Source organism: Rhinolophus hipposideros, assembly GCF_964194185.1.
Source record: "Rhinolophus hipposideros genome assembly, chromosome: 17".
Classification (NCBI taxonomy): Eukaryota; Metazoa; Chordata; class Mammalia; order Chiroptera; family Rhinolophidae; genus Rhinolophus; species Rhinolophus hipposideros.
Window position 1 is genome coordinate 2,968,984 of NC_138063.1, and position 9,970 is coordinate 2,978,953.

Here is a 9,970-nt window from a genome sequence, read left to right on the forward strand (position 1 = left end):
CATAATTCTTGATATTTAACCAAAGTTCTTGAAAGTTATGTTCACACAAAGTCCTGCACATGGATATTTGTAGCAGTTTTACTCATAACTGCCAAGACTGGGAGGCAACCAAGATGTCTTTCGGTTGGCAAATGGATAAATAAACTGTGGTCCATCCAGACCATGGATTATCATTCAGCGCTAAAAAGAAATAAGCCATCAAGCCATGAAAAGACCTTGAGGGAACTGAAATGCAGGTTGCTAGTGAGAGAAGCCAACTGACAAGGCTACAGGGACACTCAGGTAACGTCCTGTTTGTAGGTTACACAGATGGGTGCAGTTTGTGAAAGTGCATTGAGCTGTCCACCTGCAGTGTGGGCCCTTTGCTGTGTAGACAGTAGACTCCAACAAAACAGAAAGGTAGTGGGGTGAGAAATCCATGCTTCAGCAGCAAGGTTTGCGAGCTGGTTAAAAGGAAACCCATTGGTTACTTTTCTAATTAAATATTTGGCTAATGATGGTTTGGTGTTTCAACTGTCCAACTGACAATGAGAGTTGTCTTCCTTTGATATTCAAAAATACTAAGAGTAGTGAGTATAATTTCAACGATTTAGGTAATGGCAGGTTGAAAAACGGGTTGTGCGCACCATGGGCAAATAATGTCTTGACGTTATTGGCGTGCCCAGGACTAGACCAAAGGCAGGTGGCAGACCTCCTGGGATGGGTGTGCTTTAAGATGGAATTCTTTTCCGGAGAAAGTGGTACCCTCCCAAAGGATCCCTCATGGAGGGGCCAGCAGCTCCCGAGTCTGCATCTTGCAAGACCTCCGGGTGGCTCCCTGAACATGTGAGTCTGAGAAGTGCTGTTTTAAGCAGTCCTCCTTTTGCAGCTTCCCCACCCAGAAGCACTCCTGTTCCACGCACTGTGTCCTAACAATCCCTTCAGGCCCCCCAAAGCTCACCCAAACCTCTGTGAGCGCTCTGCCTCCGACATTCCTCATGTTTCAGCCCTCATGGCCTGATGACACCTCTCACTTTCTTTGGACGTCTGGACATCTCCCATCTCTGTGATGTTCTGTCCTCATGTCTCTGACGCAAACTGAGGCTGGAGCCTGGGTCCCACCTGCCACCTGCATGCTCCCCAGGGCGCAATGGAAAGCACATACCAGGTGCCCATGGCCTTGATGGCCGCAGCGGTAGTGATGGGAAGCCACGCTCTCCTCTGCCACATGGGGGCGAAGAGGGCTGGGATGCAGTTAGTGCCCTCTCAAGGCTCAATCAAATCATCGGGGTAGAAACTATGGGAGAAGAGCAGTTTTCAATCAGGTAAGCCCGAAAAGCTTTTTCTGGCTGAATCAGCACATTTACAGTTACTGTTGTTTTAAACTTGCTGATAGCACCTGCGACAATGGTAGTAAAAGAAAATATAACCGTTAAACCTTGTAGAAAACCCCCCATACCCAAAAGGAACTCGACATGCTTCCTGTAGAGCCTCCAAACCACCAATGACGTTCACACTTAAGCACGTAGGATGGTACGGTATCCAACACTCATTTGCACAGCAGAGGGGTAATCGTGCATCTCAAATGCACCAACAGCCCAAACTGACGTATTTTTCCAGAAACTATTCAGAAATCTGTTGAAATGCATTCCTCTACTTTTACTTTCTTGATTTTATTTCTAAACAGGGGCGCAGGGAATCTTAGCTGGTGGGTTGGGCAGAAGCGAGATCTGTGAACTGAATCCTCACGTTCACCAGCCCTGAGCTGAGAGCCTCCCCTAAGTGCACAGTTGTGGGGAGCCCCCACCCCCAGCCCTGCAAAGTCCTGCTTGGAAGACCCAGTGGCTGAAGTGGTGACACTGGGCTGGGCTTCCCAGACTCAGGGAGCCTAACAAGCTTAAGTTGGCTAACATTTAACCCTTGAACTGGCTGCTTCCTGCTGCCCCCAGTGACGGATAAAACGCTTTGGGCCGGGTCTCTCATTCCTGGGTCTGCAGGATTGTCCCATAGCCATCTGCACGTGTGGGAGAGCCCCAGCCCCGAGCCTCTGTCAGCCGAGATACCAGACAAGCTGCAGAGCTGCGAACACTGAGGCTGTGCATGGGCGGGAGGGACCCCGGCTCTGGCGGAGTTAGGGACTCGAGATTCCTTTAGACGGGGCTGTGCTTCTCTTCACTTGGGGGACACCTGGGCCGGTGGGCCCCTGTGATCCCAGCACATGTAGGCCATGGCGGCCTCGGCCCCTGAGCCCTGCGGCGGGATGCTGGCTGGGAACACCTGGGGCGCCAGCGGTTTCTACAGCGGAGTGATGACAGGCAGAGCCCTGCTCAAGAGGGGATCCCGACGTGAGGGCCAGGACGTAGGAGGTGTGCCCGGTGAGGGTGGCTGGCGTGTTCCTGTAAAGGCCAATTTAAAAATTACATGTCAAAGAAGAGAAAAGAGAGTGAGCCGGAGTAGAAGCAGCCATGGCTCGTCCCTGGGTCCCTGGGAGCGAGTTGGCCTGTCACTAGGGCCGGACCGGTGGCAAAGCCACTGCCCGGCTATGGAGTTCGTGCACCAGACAGTTAAGAATTTGAACATAAGGTAGCATTTCCTTTATCATCTCCCATAAAAATAGCAATTTGCTGCAGCCTGTCGCCCGGTACGTTCGGGGGTGCGTTTCCTGATAATTCAGTGATGACAGATAGGCCTGCACGGGGAGGCTGCTGGTGTCGTCTGCAGAGCATAATAAATTGCGAGGCGCCCAGGAGAGGACAGTGCCATGCGGCTCCTCCTCCAGCAGCCAAATAACTCGGGCCGGCTCCGTAATTATGCTGTGTGAAAATATGGGATTAATTAGATGGTGCTCGAACACGCTGTCCTGTCATTAAAGGCAGCATGGCCACGGCTGCCACTGAGCAGGGCTGCACTCGTGTGAGAAGACTGTCCTCTCTCCTCACCTCCTGGCTTATTATCTCACTTAAGGTCACTTCAGCGTCTTCCCAGGCAGGCCTGGGGCAGGGCCCTTTGTCACATTTATTTCATTATTTTTACCTGTTTTAAAGGAAGGCAACACCAAAATATGATGATTGGTCAAAAAAAAAAAAAAAGGTTGGTTTGAGGCCTGAAAAGGCAGGGAAGGAGACTGGGGGCTGCAGTGCAGTAGCCTGAAAGCAGAGCCCACCCCAGACCCCACCCCCCCCAACCCAGGAGCACTTCATACTTCTATTTAACCACTTAGATTCTTCCTTCGATTGAGGTGGGTAGGAAATCAACCCCGTGGGCCTGGCAGCAAGAGGGACTGGGCTGACACTGAATGACAGGAGGCATTGGCCCTGCTGAGAGAACCTTCCAGAACTGCCAGTACAAAGGCCTCAAGTAGCCGGGTCGGAGCCCCTGAATGAGGCCCACACTTTCCTGCCTGAGGCCACTTCTCCAACCTTCCAGCAGAGCAGCCAGCTGGGTTTGTGGAGGTCTTAAGGAATGTGGGCCCCGGGCCAGACCCTCAACTTCCTCTTGAAACCCCACGTGAGTTGAAGGTAGTGAAGACGTAGGACACCTCTTCCCTCACTGCAGACTGACCAAGTGGCCCATCTCCCCTGGCCAGGGACAGTATTCATTCCAGTTGAGGAAGAAACAGCTGGGGACAGAACCTTCGGGAAAGAGCCAGCTGGATGGGTAGTGTCCTCAGGAGCTGAGAGGGAGGCTCTCCCCTTGCCCCCTAAGTCAGAAAGCCCACTGGATCTCTGCTTCCCCGAACACACACGCACCCACATTGCACGCGCGCACACACACACACAGCGCATGCATACACACAGGTGCCACCCCAAAGCCCAGTGGGTTGAACCATTTGATGACCCCACCACCACCACCCTTTTACATTTGCTTGTGGAAGTTGTTGGCAAGTTTAGAATTCGGCGTCGCTGCCATGATCCCTAACCGTCAGACGAGACAGTGGATTTTCTATTCAGGGTCTTCCAGACTCGCAGTGGGATTTTTGTTGTTTTCACTTATCCTAGAGACACGACTCCACCGCCCCCTTCACGGCCAGGCTATGAACATATAAATCTTATCCTTTAAAACAGCAGATCTAAGAATCACTTTCATCCAGTTCCATGGAGAGCTATTAAGAATAGAGAAGTCCTTGAAAACCGAGACTTAGATGGGGGGTGAGCTTGCGGGGTGGGAGGCCCGGGTGAGGGAGGGACCTAGAGAGAGAAAAAAGTGCCGATTAGAAAATAAAGTAATTTAAGCTGAATTACACTTAAAATGACCTTTGCAATAGGTAATAGGCAATCCAAGACAGAAAGAAGGAGCTGAAATTCAACAGACTGAAGTCTGCTTCGTGGCTTGAAAAATGGGAAATCCAAGAGAAATAGAGAGAGTGAGGAAAGAGCAAGATGTAAAATGAAGGCTGACATGAGAGAAGTCATTCTGTGGAAGGTTAGGATCATTAGCAAAGGGACAATGATTAGTAGGAAAGTTCTCAAAATTAAAGAGACTTTTTAAAGGAGAAGAAAGACGCTGTGTTCAACCTGATGATAATAAAAATGATTTAGTGCATGTGTTGTCTGAAACGTCTGAAACGAACACACATATAGATATATGTGATCGCTTGTCTCCCAGGAGAGAAGCACAGGGTTTTTTTTGTAAACTAGATATTGTTCTGCTTTAGTTTCATTGATCTATTCTGGATAAAATCCTCAAGGAAATGTGAATCTTTTCAGCAAAAATGTGCTCCTCCGAAAAATAACTGATCGCCACTTTCTTTCAGTTCATTTTAAAAACAAGCACCTTGATTTTCTCCCCTCCAGATTCATTTTTAGTAAAGTTCAGTGTTTAATTTCTTACTTTGTGGGGCATGAGTGATTTTCTAAAAACTTTTTGTAAATTTAGAGAAAAGCAAAACAACATAACTTTGTACTTAATACAGGAAAAAAGTGCGTGAGTTAGTTCTGTGGGATTCATGTAAAGAAATGCATTTGTCAGCCGACAAAACTGTAAGTGTTAGGAAGGGATGACACTAAGCCACAAGGAAAGAAAAGGAGGGCTTCCAGTATCTCTTGAATTAAAAAAATCGAACCTTCCTAATTCATTTCCCCAGATTTCTAACAAAATAAAAGGCACTGAAGTTTTGAGATGTCAGTTTTTCATGTCACTGTATTTCAGATTGACATGGTAACTCGTGACAATCCTGGAAGCGCCTTTCCAATCCACTTCTGGCCATGTTCACTCACAGCCTGGAGCCTGGTGGTGATGGGGCGTGAGCGGCCTGATCTCCAGGAGCTTGGTCCAGGATGAACACACAGCTGACCAGCAACAAGGGGCAAGTTTTTTTTCCCTGACACTCATAGACAAGGAGGCTATTTTATAGTCCACAGTCAGGAAAGGCCTCTCAGTAAGAGGGATGGGATGTGGGGCTGAGACTGAGTGACAAAGAGGAACTGGCCCTGCTGAGGGACCCTTCAAGAACCAGGGGTAAGGATGCTCAGTGAGTTTCGTGTGTGGTGTGTTTGGGAATCAGATAGAATGTGGTGGGCCAGGAGGTAGGCATGGACTCCAGACTTCTAAAGAGGGTGGCGGAGTGCTTTAGAACATGGCCACTAATTCTTTGACATTCCTTCTAGAAGGTGGATCCAAGTTCCCCTCTCCTTGAGTAGATGTGGTGAATCACTCCCAACAAATAGAATGAGGCAGAAGTGATGGTGCACGACTTGTGAGGACAGGTCATAAAAGACATTGCAGCCTTGGCCCCTCTCCTGGATCATGTTCTCTGGGGACAGATGCTGCCCTGTCGGGAAGATGTCCAAGTAGCCTGCGGAAGGTCATCATGGTGAGCCAGGCAAGTGCACCATCTTGGAAAGTGGAGTGGAACCTCAATGAAGCCTTCCAGTGATGGCACCCCCTGACGACACCTTGACCTCAAGCTCATCAAAGACCCTAAGTTAGGAACACCGACTTAAGATGCTCCAGAATTCCTGATCCACAGTAACTGCGAGAGGACAAATATTTGTTGTTTTAAGCCACCAAGTTAGGGGGTAATTTGTTATGCAGCAATAAATAACTAATGCAGAGAAGAGGTGACATGCTCTGATTATTTTTTGTAAAAGATCATCCTGCGTTGTGGGAGAGAAATAGAAGCAAGAGAGGCTTTTGCAGTGGTTCAAACAAGAAATGGTAGCTGGGACCAGGTGGTGCTTGGTCCCAGAAGAGGGACCCAAAAGAAGAGGACTGTTTGGGATTTGAAGCCTGAGTCAGCAGGATGAGTTGGAAGGAAGAAGATGTCCTGTAGATTTTGCTTTAAGCACTGAGAAAACACGGTGCCATTTAATGGGGGCCCCAGGAAATTAAGCAAAATAGATACCATTTAAAAAAAAATTCATTGAAGAATTGGAAGATGAAGTCAAGAAAACTTCTCAGAAAGTAGGACCAAAAGACAAAGAAATTGAGTATAGGAGATACAAACAAACAAACAAACAAACAAAAAAACAACAACAACTAAAAAAACACACAAAAAATAAAGCATCAATATAGAAAACCCACAACTGACTAGGAAAAAGTCTAGAAGAAGAAAATGGGGGAAACAGAAAGACAGAAATTATCATAGAATTCAAGAAAATTTACCAGAATGGGCGATATGAGTTTCCAGCTTAAAGGGATCCATTATCCAGCAAAATGAATGAAAAGGACCCACACTGGGCTAACCAACATGAAATTTTAGAACCCCATAATAGGCAATATTAAAAGTTTCCAAAGAGAAAAATAGAAGAGATGACACAAAGAAAATCAAAACGGCATCAGACTTCTAAAAACAATCCTGGGTACTAGAAGTCAAAAAAGGAGTATCTTTAAACTCTTAAGGAATATTTTATTATCAAAGAACAATTCTATATCCAGCTAAACTATCAATCAAGTATAATGGTAGAATAGAGACATTTTCACATACCCAGTCTCTTCAAAGATTTGCCTCTTATGTACCCTTTTTCATGAAGTTACTGAAAGATATGCTCTTACAGAAGATATATTAGTCTTGGGATTCAGGTACAAAATTTGATCAACAAAGGGAATTTCCAGGGTGATGCTTATTAAAGCAGGTAAAGGGAGGGCTCTAAGAAAAAAGAACTGATAATGACCTGATAATTCATTTGTATGGAAAATACATTAAGAAGGTTTGGATATTTTGGAAAGAATGAGTGACAGCATATACAAAAATCTAAACTGATAAAAATGGTGAGGTAATATCAATGCCAGAAAAAGGTAAACAAGTATATAAGAAAGAAAAATCACCTGGTTTAACAGTGAACAACATTTACGTAGTCATAAGAGTCACACTGAAAACGAGTTTCATAAAAATTGCTTTATAATTAAGCTGGGAGGATAAGCAGGCAGGGGTGGCTAAGATGAGAGTACTACATTGTTCTATGTCCTAACAAGAGAGTTAATAGACAGCGTCTCGAATTGACATGTCAATCTGAGTGTTAGCAAATTGCAACAGCCATTTCTTGCCTAGATGGCAAACTAGCAGGGATCCCTCCACAAGGTTGGGCGTAGAGAGATGACAGAGGGAAAGAAGTGAGGAAACAGTTACCTGTTGTTTTGCAGTTTCCAGCTGGGTGTTTGGGTGGAGAGAGGGCTGAGCCCAGGGGCCTGGGGCACAGGGCACCCCCCGCCATTGTGCGAGAAAAGCTTAGAGAAAGCAGTTGGAAGCTGCTCTTGCTTGCTGTGCAGAAGCCTCCGACCGTCACTGCAGAGTCCTGGGGCAGGAGACAAAAGCCTTGTGAGCAGAAGGAGGGAACAGCTGTGGGGGGACCAGCAGCTTAAAGCACAGGTCCTCTGCACTACTGTTCAAATAGCTATAGTTGTCTGCACATTTTACAAATAAGTAAATATGGTCAATGATGATATGAGGTGAATAGATCTGTGTTTTATAAAAAGGGAATACTTTCCTCCAATCCAAGATGCCAAGTGCAATAAATCTATTCCCATCTGACTTGCATGCTTGGCTGGAGAGCTGGCATCTGGGCCATGCCCGTCTGCCCCACGGATGAGCCCAGAGATGCCTGACATCATCGGGAAATTGCCAACTCACTGACCACAGAGCACGATGCCCAAACAGAAAGGTTTTGGTCCAGAGTCCATGGAATGAAAGCATTTTGTTTCCCCGGTTTCTGATGTATGCATTGGAAACACACAAGCACACATATACGCATGCGCGTCCACTACTGGAAAGTAACTGAGTCAGTTGCTTCAAAAGGACTGATGATAATTCCTACCATTAGCCGTATAATAACCACATTGGCCCTGTTTAGTTATCTGAGCAAGAGACTAAATTGCATACTATTGCATACCAAATAACTTTTATAATATATATTTAAATAGTCAGAAATGGCCAGAAGCCACCCGTAGACTCATGTCCCAAATGGTTTCACTGACATACTCTGCCATCTTTAGTCTATTTGCACAACTTAATTTGAAGGCGTAAAAGAGAGAGAAGAAGGGAAGAAAATATGTATGCTGTACCTGGGAACGGAATGAATCATTACCAGGAGAGAAGAACTCCACGAGGAGGAAGTTTCATCCATCACAGTGGTCGTCAGCTGCACTCATGGAGCAAAGTGGTATTGGGCTCTGTCTTCAGTTTTCTCAATGTTTTGACTTCTAAAATTGTTGGTTTTGTTTGTGGCAGTTGTGGGTGGATGGGTCTTCCAAGCTAAAGCGTACAGGACTGAATGTGAAGTGTCTTCCTCTGTGAGCCATCTCTGTCTGAATTTGTTCAATAGCCAGACTGATTTGACGGCAGTCAGCCCTTTCAGTGGGAAATCCTCCAATTTCTGTCTATGGAGATTTTTCTCTGTAGAGTGGTTCAGTCTCTCCAGAAAAGACTCCTCCTGTCTTCTACCAGGGGACATGTACTGCAGCCCAGCAAGGGGGAGACGGTGGAGGTGGGTGTCACTCAGTACACAGAATTGCTCCTAATCCCATTTATACATCGTGTCCCCAATTCTTTGCTGTGTCCCCAGCTCCACAGCCTTTCTCCAGAGGAAAAAGCTTCCAGTTGTCTCTTGGATTAGGAAGTGGGGGAGGGTTACCTGTACGGCTGCAGAGGTAAGGTCGAAGGAGGGACCTGTTTCAGCCCCAGCCCCACCCCCACCGCCGGGCTGTGGCACTGATGCCTGGGCTTCTCACGGTTCCAGAACATAAATTGGCCCCTTCGTGGTTGGGACCACCCTCTGCAAGCACCGGGATGGGGTGGTGGGATGATGGGAGGGGTGGGGGGGCTGCTTTCTCCATGTTGCTCCACAGCACCACTGCCCCAACTCCTTTCAGCCTCCCCAAATCTTATTTGGATCTCCACTCTTGCCGCATCTCTCATTTTCTTTCTCTTTGTGGGGTACACCTTTTTACTCCTTGTTTTTTTGTGGGTTTGGGGTAGGGAACACATATAGTGTTCAGTCCTTGTGTGCAGCTGTGAAGGTGTAAAGGGCGCTGAATGGGCATCGTCGGGGCAGCGGGGAGACCAGAGTGATGTGTATGCGCTCAGGAGAGCAGACACACATGAAGTCAGTAAGTCCAGGCTGTCTCGTCACCTCACAGAACCCCACGCAATGGAACCTTCGCCAGTGACTCAGCTACAGTTGCGTGACGAGGGTGCTCTAGTGGGGGTCACCTGAGTGGGGTGGAGAAGATCCATTGGGTACAGAAAGAATATACTAGAACGTCTATTTATGTGTGTTTTATTTAAAAATTCGAAAAAGAGCTCATGGACAGGGACAGCTTATGTATCAGGTTGTGTCAGGATTATAACCGAGGTAAGTGTGACAGGTTGTGTGAGGATTACGACCGACGTGTGTCAGGCTGTGTGAGGATTACGACCGAGGTAAGATAACCATAGAACTGAGAGAATTTACCCAGAAGTCACTCAACAAAGGCCTGGGCTGAACTGGGCCAGGGTCACCTGGGCTTTAGCTCTCACATTTAGAAACCAGATGAAACAGGCCTGAGGCCCTTTTTT